The 10,993-nt window shown below is 38.2% G+C and overlaps 1 pseudogene; it reads left to right on the forward strand.

Annotated features, from left to right (window-relative positions):
• The first annotated feature begins 1,926 nt into the window (after window positions 1–1,926).
• LOC104105011 (organic cation/carnitine transporter 3-like) lies at window positions 1,927–4,251 on the forward strand (annotated as a pseudogene).
• The last annotated feature ends 6,742 nt before the right edge of the window (window positions 4,252–10,993 follow it).

Raw genomic sequence — 10,993 nt, forward strand, 5'->3', positions numbered from 1 at the left:
AAAAAATAAAAAAACGATTCTCAAGATAAATGTATCAACAAAACTACCCTCACCTCTGCACCACGGACAACCCCTAGGGATGTTAATGGATATTTAAAAATCGATTTAACCTACCGAATTGATATTTAGATTTTTTTTAATAAAACCGTAGGTTTTTATATAAATCTATAATTGTACCGATAATTAGGGTAGGTTTTTTATTTTATGAAAATAAATCGAAAAAATACTAACCGTACCGAATAAATTTATATGTGAAAAATATATTTATATATTAAGTTTAAAAATAATAAAGCATTAAATTTTTTCTTGGGTCTTGGAATTATGAAAACAGTTACAAGCCAGTAAGCAATTAAACTCAAAATCCTAATTTCCAAACCTATTATGCTACTCCTATTGAACTAAATTATTTTCAGCATATTCACTAGCAAGACACAGGGTATTATAGCCATTATGAGTAGCAAACTACAATGTATTAAATATGTTTCTTTTCGTATGATTTAAATTTATCTTTTTGAATATTTAATCTTTTATAGATTTTATTCTTGAGTCCTAGTCCCAGCTTTGATAATATCTTTCCACTCGTGTGATTTATATTTTTTTATATTAATTTGCTTAGTTTCTTTTACGCTGTTATAGAATAGTTGATGGATCTATACTCTAGCCATCTTTCATATTTTCTTAATTCATCACCCTTTAAAATGTAAAAATGCCTAGAGAGTTTTTCTAAGTCCTATAAAAATACGTATGTTATTGCATTCTACTTCTACTAGTGACTTTTACATGATATTTAAAAACAATATCGAAAATTAACCGAACCATACCGATACTAAAGAGAAACCGATATGATTGGGACGGTTTTAAAATATCTAATTTTGTTTACATATAATAGAATAACCGAAAAATTGGTATGATACAAATTTTGCAAAATAACCGACCGAACCGAACCATTGACACTCCTACAACCCCCTTATACATTTGCAAGGTTGTTAAATCATATCATTAAATTGAGAAGTTTCAAATTAAATTATTTTTAAATATAAAAAATTATTATTTTTAACCGACTAAAAAGAATATATATATATATATATATATATATATATATATATATATATATATATATATATATATATATATATATATAGAGTATGTATTGGTTATTTGTGTTTAATTTATTCAATAATTGTTTGTGAAAATTGAACAGTCTAACCAAAAACTGAATTATCAATGTTCTTAAATCCAAAACTGAACCAAATTACTGAAATTGGAAAGCCAAAAACCAAAATTTTAGGATTCGATTCGATAATAAATTTTAACCAAAGAGTATAAAAATATAAGTGGCGTTTTAGACATAAGAATTTTGAAATTCCGGAAAATAAAAATATTCCAAGTGAAAATGGTATTTGAAAATTAAAGTGTTGTTTTAATATGAATACAATTTGGAACTGTTTTTGAATTTTTATAATTAATTTGAAGTGAAAATTTAAAAAAAATAGCTTTTTAGAGTTTTTCAAATTTTCAAAAATTCTGAAATTCAATTTCAAGCGAAATTTGAAATTTTGATGCTAAACACTGATTACGGAAAAAAGTAAAAATTTTCGAAAAAATATGAATTTTTTTATTGTGGCCATAACCCAAAAAAGTAAAAAAGTAAAAACATAAACAAACCAGTCCAACTCGCGTATCGGCTTCAATGTTGGATCTCCTCCTTTGTCAGAGATACATCAGCTCCTAGTCATTTCCTACTCAGTTCGTAGTAGGACTGCAAATAATCGCTGTCTAGTCAAAATTTCGACTTCTCGTAGGTTCTTTGTTATGTCAACATCTGACTCTTTCATACCTGTCCTAAAGATTTTGCAAACCCAAGCTTGTCCTTTTTTGTATATATAATTACATATAGACACATTCTATGTATTATACTTTCATCAAATGGCTGAAAAAACAGAACCATTTCTAAGTGATAATAGAAAATTGAAGAGAAAAGCAGGATCATCTCTTGATGAAACAATAGAAAGTTGCATAGGTGAATTTGGATGGGCTCAATTTTTGCAAGCCATACTTGTCTCTCTTGCTTGGTTTTTTTATGCTCAACAAACATTTATCAGTGTTTTTACTGATGCACAACCATCTTGGCATTGCATTTCCTGCAATTCTTCTTCCTCCATTGACAACAATTTTTGTAATCTTCCAAAGAATGCATAGGCATGGGATTTACCAGCCCATATTTCAGTTGTTTCAGAGTGGTCTTTACAATGTCGTGGCTCGGTTATCGCCGGCCTTCCTGCTTCTTCCTTCTTCATGGGATGTCTTATAGGTACGAGACAGATCCTTGATTTAAATTTAATAGATTCGAAGTTTTGAGTTTTTCGGAAATTTTATTTAACTTTACTAATTTTTGTCTTAGAAGAATGATACTTCATCAGTTTCAGGTAGCAAGGTTCGGAGTACGAGGATTAAAATACTTAATTTTGGTATGAATTTGGATATAAAAAAATTGGAAATGATATTTTATATATTTTAAAAGTTCATTAAAAATGGAGTTCTATAAGTAATTAAATATATAAGAAAAAGTGGTCAATCAAGAACTTTTTGGACTTCCAAATACTAGTAATAATGCCGCATAAATTGGGAAGAGAGGGAGTATATTTTTATGTTTAGAAATAATTTAACTTTGAGCTTCCATTTACTCTTCGTGATATGATATTATAACCACATAAATATTATGATATATTTAAACTATAAGTTTCAAACTACTTTCTTTCTTAAATACTATGTTCAACCAAGTATATTCACTTAAAATGAAACAGATGGAGTAATATGTATACTACTCTTCAAGAAGTTCTGTCACTCCTAACCAGGGGCGAAGCTATGTATATCCAAGAGTGGTCGATTGAACACTCTTCGCCGAAAAATTATACTATATATAGGGTAAAATATTACTTGTTATTGATTAAAACCCAAACTTTGAATAACCTTGCACAACTCATTCAAAATTTAAACACCTTTATTGAATTTTCTGGCTTTGCCACAGCTCCTAACTCTTAGGTCCGTCTTTGCTTACAGGAGGTTTCCTTCTCTCCACCTTAGCTGACTCGTCACTTGGACGAAAAAACATGTTGGTTTTGTCATGTCTTCTCATGTCCATTACTGGATCAATCACTGCTTTTTCCATCAATATTTGGATGTATTCATTCTTGAGGTTTCTTTCTGGATTTGGAAGAGCTACAATTGGCACTTGCGCACTTGTCTTGTCCACAGAGCTCGTGGGAAGACAATGGCGAGGCCAAGTTGGAATCATTGGCTTCCTCTGTTTCACTATGGGATTTATTTCATTACCAACTTTGGCATTTATAAACAGAGGTTCTACATGGAGAATTCTTTACCTTTGGACTTGTTTACCTACAATTTTATACTCATTCTTCGTCTATTTTATAGTACCTGAATCTCCTAGATGGCTTTATATCAGAGGAAACAAAGAGGGATTTGTCCAAACTTTGAAAAGCATTGCACCTCCAACAACAAGAAGCAGTTTAACCTTGAGTTTCTTCGGATCGTTCATTGAATTTGAAAATCAAAAAGTACTCAACAACAACACAGTTGATCTATATTCAGCTATCAGGATGTTGGTGGAAAGAAATTGGTCTTTTCGTCGACTAGTAACAGTGATGTGTGTTGGATTTGGTATTGGTATGACTTACTATGGTATGCCATTAGGTGTTGGAAGTTTAAATTTCAATCTCTACTTAAGCATTACATTGAATGCATTATCTGAATTGCCATCTTCCATCTTGATTCTTTTCCTTATTGGGAAACTTAGTAGGAAAGGTTCACTACTAGGATTTGCTATGCTAAGTGGAATTTGTAGCATAGGTTGTGTTATATTTGAGGGAGGAAAATTCAAAGAATTGCAAATAGTGATTGAATTGATTTCATATTTTAGCACGTGTACAGCGTTTAGCATTCTATTGATCTACACGTTGGAACTTTTTCCGACGTGTGTGAGGAACTCGGCTGTGGCAATGGTGAGGCAAGCGATGGTTCTCCGCGGAGCCTTCAGTCCAATGCTCATAGCAATTGGAAGGAACAACAAATGGTATTCTTTTGGTGTGTTTGGTTTGAGCATAGTAATATGTGGTTGTTTTGTTGTGTGTTTACCAGAAACAAATGGCAGAACACTTAGTGATACCATGGATGAAGAGGAGGACAAGGAAAGAACATTTGTCTGTTGATGATTATAGTTTTTCGACAGTTATAAAGCACAACAAGAATAAATTTAAGTCCTAAGCATTATTGAATAACTGTTTTTCCTTTTATTTTATTTTTTGACAAGTATTCACATCTGACTGCAAAAGATCATTCTATCTCGAATATGCGGCAAAATAACTCATTATGTCTCCCTTACGTGCGAACCTGATTCTTTTTCATGGACAAATTAACACTTGAAAATTTTCTTTAATAATGGGTGGCGATCTCACTCGAACCTAAGACCTCTGTCTAGTTTAATATCATGTTGATTTTTAGTTTAATATCATGTTGATTTTATCTTACGCCCATCTCATCTAAAGCTCAAAGCTTTTAGAGAGACCAAGCTTTTATTACTTGATTATTATGTCTTCACCATGACACACTCTTCTTTTTGTCTATTCTAAAAAGAATGATATGATCTTTTTATACTTAAAAATAATCTAACTTAAACTTCTTATTTTATTATTAATGATATAATTTTATAGTCATAAAAATATCATGACATGTTTAAGAATTAAGACTACAAGTTTTGAAACTCTTTCTTTCTTAAACTTTATGCTCGATCAGCTATCAAGATGTTAGTGGGAAAAAATTGGGCTTTTCACCGATTAATTATGGTAATGTGTGTTGGTTTTGGCATTGTTATGGTATAGCATTAGCTGTTGAAAATTTAGCTTTTATTAATATCTACTTAACCAACACATTAAAGGCGTTGTCCGAATTGCCAGCTTCATTGGTAACATTTTTTCTAATTGGAAAATGTCACTTTGAGGATTTGCTATTCTAAGTGCAAATGACAATGAATACAACATAGGCTATGTGATAGTATTGTTGGGACTCACAGAGGTCACGTACTTATTGAATTATTTGCTAATTGCTATATTGTGCCCAATCATGATTTTACTTACGTATAATACCTCAATCTTTCTTGATATTTGTTGATGCATTATGTTATTTTTGTTCAGGATTATCTTTGTGATTCCTGAGAGCCCGAGAGACTAGAGAGGTTGAGGACTGAGTAAGGCTGAGGGCCTGTCGGTGAGGTAAGGATATTATGGAACGTGAGTTGTCTGTGCAGGATATTATAGCATGTAAGTTGTCCGTGCAGATTATGGCCCTTGGGCTGTAGGAACCCCTCCGGAGTCTATACACACCCCTAGTGAGCGCGGGTACCCATTGAGTGTGAGTGTTGAGGGCTGAGAGCTGAGTGGTTGAGCTGTTGTGACGAGTTGAGTGATTGTTGCCCTGAGAGGTTGTACTTGCTTTTCATTTATTACACGAACTTGTTGCCCTGAGAGCTATCTGTCATTGTTGTGAAATACTCTGAAAGATTTTGATATCCGTATTACACGAACTTGAACTGTATAAAACTGGTTTGACTTAAACTGTTGGATTTGAAAGCATGTCTATTCTTTGCTGGAATTACTGGAAGTGAACTATAACTGGGTAGCTCGCCATTATCTTCAGTTCCTTAGTTACTATTGTTACTTGATGAGTTGGTTGTACTCATACTACACCCTGCACTTCGTGTACAGATCCAGGAGTTCCCGGACATAACAGGTGTTGATCATTTCGCGCAATTGATTTTCAGGAGATTTTCAGTAGCTGCCATGTTTCGCAGACCTTATTTCTCCTTCTCTATCTCCTTCTTTACTGTATTTGGTCTCAGACTATTATAGACCGTATTTTCTAGACTTGTATTCATCTTAGATGCTCATGTACTCAGTGACACCAGGTTTTGGGAGTGTTATATCGGAATTTGATAGTGACACCAGGTTTTGGTATTGTATTAAACATTATGTTTTCAAATTTAAAGAAAATCGTGGGTTATTGATGTTGTTGGCTTGCCTAGTACTGAGATAGGCACCATCACGACAGGTTAGGATTTTGGGTCATGACATGTTGGTATCAGAGCCTAGGTTACATAAGTCTCACGAGTTATGAGCAGGTTTAGTGGAGTGTTTCGGATCGGTATGAAGATGTCTGTACTTATCTTCGAGAGGCTAATCAACCCTTAGGAAAATTTGACTTTCTTGTATTCTGTCGTGTGAATTTGTTGATTCTGAAAACTAAATTTTTGCTATTCTATTCTCCCACAGATGGTGAGGACACATCTTACCGGATCGGACGGTTAGCTACCAGTTAGGGCCGCGAGAGGTCGGGGATGTGGTAGAGGCCGAGGCCGAGGTAGAGGTCGAGGTGTAGCTCGTACCACAATTGGTCTAGCACCTGTAGTACCACCAGTTACTCCAGCTCAGGAGCAGATTCCGGATATAGCTGAGCTGACAGGATCAGCTCAGGCACCAGCTGTGCCCATTGAGATTCCAAGTCTTCAAGAGACTTTGGCCCAGATATTGGCAGCCCGCATTGGTCTTTCTCTGGTGGTTTCGACTCAAGCCGCACCTGCCACTTCTCAGGCCGGGGGAGGTACTCATACCCTGTTGCCCATACTCTAGACCACGTAGTACAAGGACTTCAGATACCGAGGGCACTCCAGCCCAACCGGCTGTAGTTGCTCAGACCCCGGTAATTCCTGTTATGGCAGATAATGAGTAGAGGAGACTTAAGAGCTTTGAGAGGCTTCAACCTTCATCTTTTAGCGGTGCTGAGTCAGAGGATGCCTAGGGTTTTCTGGATAAGTGTCAGCGGATGCTTCGGACAGCGGGTATTCTGGAGACTAGTGGGGTCTCATTCACTACTTTTTTGTTTTCTAGAGCTGTCTTCAGATGGTGGGAGTCTTACGATAGGTGTAGGCCGGTCGGTGCAACACAATTTACTTGGCAACAGTTCTCCGGTCTATTCCTGGAGGAAGTTTGTGTCTCAGTCCCGTAGAGAGGAGCTGCGTAGGCAGTTTGAGCAGCTTCGTCAGGGTGATGTGTTCATGACACAATATGAGATGTGATTTTCAGAATTGGCCCATCATGCTATCTAGTTGATTCCTACAGACAAAGAAAGAATCAGGAGGTTCATAGATGGCCTCACTTTTCAGCTGCGATTACTCATGACTAGAGAGAGTGTGTCTGGTGCTACTTTCGACTAGGTTGTTGAGATTTCTCGTCAGATTAAGATGGTTCACAGCCAGGAGCGGGTTGAGAGGGAGGCTAAGAGGCCTCATGGTTTCAGTGATTTCAGCGGCGTTCCTTTAGGGGGGTTAGTTTTACCGTGGTAGGGGCCATTCTTACAGACACGCTCAGGCGGGTCGTCCAGCTCATCGTGGTGCATTAGCTAGCCACGGTTCTTATAATGCTCACTCAGGCCAATCTTCATTCAGTGCACTACCAGCGCAGAGTTCTCATCATGCCTCGTTTGCTCAGGCTTTTACAGGTAATTCTTCGGGTTATCAGGAGCACCAGTTCCGTCAGAGGAGGGGTTGTTTCGAGTGCAGAGAATTGGGTCATTTCAAGAGAGATTGTCCTAGGTTGTTGAGTAGGGCTCCACAGCAGCGTTCTTGACCAACGACACCAGCACCAGTAGTTACACCACCCCCTAGCCATCTCGGGGTGGAGGTCAGGCAGCTAGGGGTCGCCCAAGAGGGGGAGGCCGATCAGGTGGCGGTCAAGCTTGATTCTATGATTTTCCTGATAGGCCAGATGTTGTTGCCTCAGACGCAGTGATCACATGTATTGTTTCAGTGTGCCACAGAGAGGCTTCTATATTATTTGACCCTGGTTCCACTTATTCCTATGTATCATCATATTTTGCTTATTATCTGGATATGCCCTATGAGACCTTAGTTTCACCGGTTTATGTATCAACATCGGTGGATGATATTATTGCTATGGACCGTGTATATCGGTCGTGTGTGGTAGGTATTGGGGAACTGGCGACTAGAGTTGATCTCTTATTACTCGGTATGGTTGATTTCGATGTAATCTTGGGTATGGATTGGTTGTCTTCATGTCATGCTATTCTGTACTGTCACATAAAAATCATGACGTTGACGATGCCGGGGTTGCCAAAGGTTGAATGGAGAGGTTCTATAGATTTTGTCCGTAGTAGGGTAATTTCTTATTTGAAGGCCCAACGTATGGTTGGAAAGGGATGTCTATCATATTTGGCCTTTGTGAGAGATGTTGATGCTGATACTCCTATTAATGATTCAGTATCGGTCGTGCGAGACTTTTTGGATGTATTTCCTGCAGACCTGCCGGGTATGCCACCCGATAGGATTATTGATTTCAGTATTGACTTGCTGTAGGGAACTCAGCCCATTTATATTCCTCCATGTCGTATGGCACCAGCCGAATTAAAAGAATTGAAAGAGCAACTTCAGGAACTCCTTGAAAAGGGGTTTATTAAGCCTAGTGGGTTACCTTGGGGTGCACCAGTTCTGTTTGTCAAAAAGAAAGATGTTACTATGCGGATGTGCATTGATTATAGGCAGTTGAACAAAGTTACAATCAAGAATAAATATCCATTGTCGCGTATTGATGACTTATTCGACCAGCTTCAAGGAGCGAGGGTGTTCTCCAAAATTGATTTGAGATCTAGGTATCACCAGTTGAAAATTCAGGATTCGGATATTCTAAAGATGGCATTCAGAACTCGTTATGGCCACTACGAATTTCTTGTGATGTCTTTTGGGCTAACCAATGCCCCAACAACATTTATGCATTTGATGAATAGTGTGTTCCAGCCATATCATGATTTATTTGTCGTAGTATTTATTGATGATATTCTGGTGTACTCACGTATCCAGGAGGAGCATGCACAACACTTGGGTATTGTATTACAGAGGCTGAGAGAGGAGAAACTTTATGCCAAATTCTCTAAGTGTTAGTTTTGGCTTAGTTCGGTGGCATTCTTGGGACATATAGTGTCTAGTGAAGGAATTAAGGTGGATCCAAAGAAAATAGAGGCATTTCAGAATTGGCCCAGACCATCCTCAGTTAGTGAGATTAGGAGTTTTCTCGGCTTGGCCGATTATTATCATCGTTTCGTGGAAGGTTTCTCATCTATTGCATCGCCTATGACTAAATTGACCCATAAAGGTGCTCTGTTCAAGTGTTCAGATGAATGTGAATTGAGCTTTTAGAAGCTCAAAACAGCTTTGACTACAGCTCTAGTATTGGTGTTGCCTACAAGTTCAGAGTCTTATACTGTGTATTGTGACGCATCGCGTATTGGTCTCAGCGTAGTGCTGATGCTTGATGGTAGGGTGATCGCCTATGCATCCAGACAGTTAAAGGACATGAGAAGAATTATCTAGTCCACGATCTTGAGTTAGCATCTATTGTTCATGCCTTGAAATTTAGCGGCATTACTTGTACGGTGTCCAGTGTGAGGTATATACCGATCATCGGAGTCTACAACATTTGTTTAAACAGAAGGATCGTAACTTGCGGTAGCGAAGGTGGTTGGAGTTGCTTAAGGATTATGATATCATTATTCTCTATTATCTCGGAAAGGCCAATGTGGTGGCCGATGCCTTGAGTCGTAAGGCAGAGAGCTTGGGCAGCTTAGCATATTTACCGGTAGCAGAGAGGCCTTTAGCCTTGGATGTTTAGGCCTTGGCTAATCAGTTTGATAGATTGGATGTTTCCGAGCCGAATCGGGTTTTGGCATGTGTGGTTTCTCGGACTTCTTTATATGATCGTATCAGAGAGCGCCAGTATGATGATCCATATCTGCTTGTCCTTAAGGACACGGTTCAACACGGTGATGCCAAGGAAGTCACTATTGGAGATGATGGTGTATTACAGATGTAGGGCAGGCTATGTATGCCTAATGTAGATGGTTTGCGCAAGCTGATTCTTCGGGAAGCTCACAGTTCGCGGTACTCTATTCATCCAGGTGCCGCAAAGATGTATCAGGATTTAATGCAGCACTATTAGTGGAGGCGAATGAAGAAAGATATAGTTGGGTTTGTAGCTCGGTGTCTAAATTGTCAGCAAGTAAAGTATGAACATCATAGGCCAGGAGGATTGCTTCAGAGACTTGAAATTCCGGAGTGAAACTGGGAGCGTATTACCATGGACTTCGTAGTTGGTCTCCCACAGACCTTGAGAAAGTTTGATGTTGTTTGGGTGATTATAGATCGGCTAACAAAGTCCGCGCATTTTATTCCAGTTGGTACTAATTATTCTTCGGAGCGGTTGGATGGGATTTATATTCACGAGATCGTTCGCCTACACGGTATACCGATGTCCATTATTTCATATCGAGGTACGCAGTTTACCTCACAGTTTTGGAGGGAAGTGCAGCGAGAATTGGGCACACAGGTTCAGTTGAGTACAACATTTCACCTTCAGACGGACGGACAGTACGAGCGCACTATTCAGGTATTGGAGGATATGCTACGCGTTTGTGTCATTAATTTTGGGGGTTCTTGGGATCAATTTCTGCCACTTGCTGAGTTTGCGTAAAATAATAGCTACCAGTCAAGCATTCAGATGGCTCCATATGAAGCTTTATATGGGAGATGGTGTCGGTCTCTGGTGGGTTGGTTTGAGTCGGGTGAGGTTAGACTATTGGGTACTGACTTGCTTCAGGATGCTTTAGAGAAGGTCAAAGTAATTCAGGAACAGCTTCGCAAGGCACAGTCTAGACAGAAGAGTTATGCCGACAAGAAGGTTTGTGATGTTGTTCACATGGTTGGGGAGAAGGTTCTGCTCAAGATTTCACCCATAAAGGGTGTGTTGAGGTTCGGGAATAAAGGCAAGTTGAACCCTCGGTATATTGGGCCTTTTGAGATACTTAATAAAATTGGAGAGGTGGCTTATGAACATGCCTTGCCACCTAGTATTTCAGG

The sequence above is a fragment of the Nicotiana tomentosiformis genome, chromosome 9, assembly GCF_000390325.3.
Source record: "Nicotiana tomentosiformis chromosome 9, ASM39032v3, whole genome shotgun sequence".
NCBI lineage: Eukaryota > Viridiplantae > Streptophyta > Magnoliopsida > Solanales > Solanaceae > Nicotiana > Nicotiana tomentosiformis.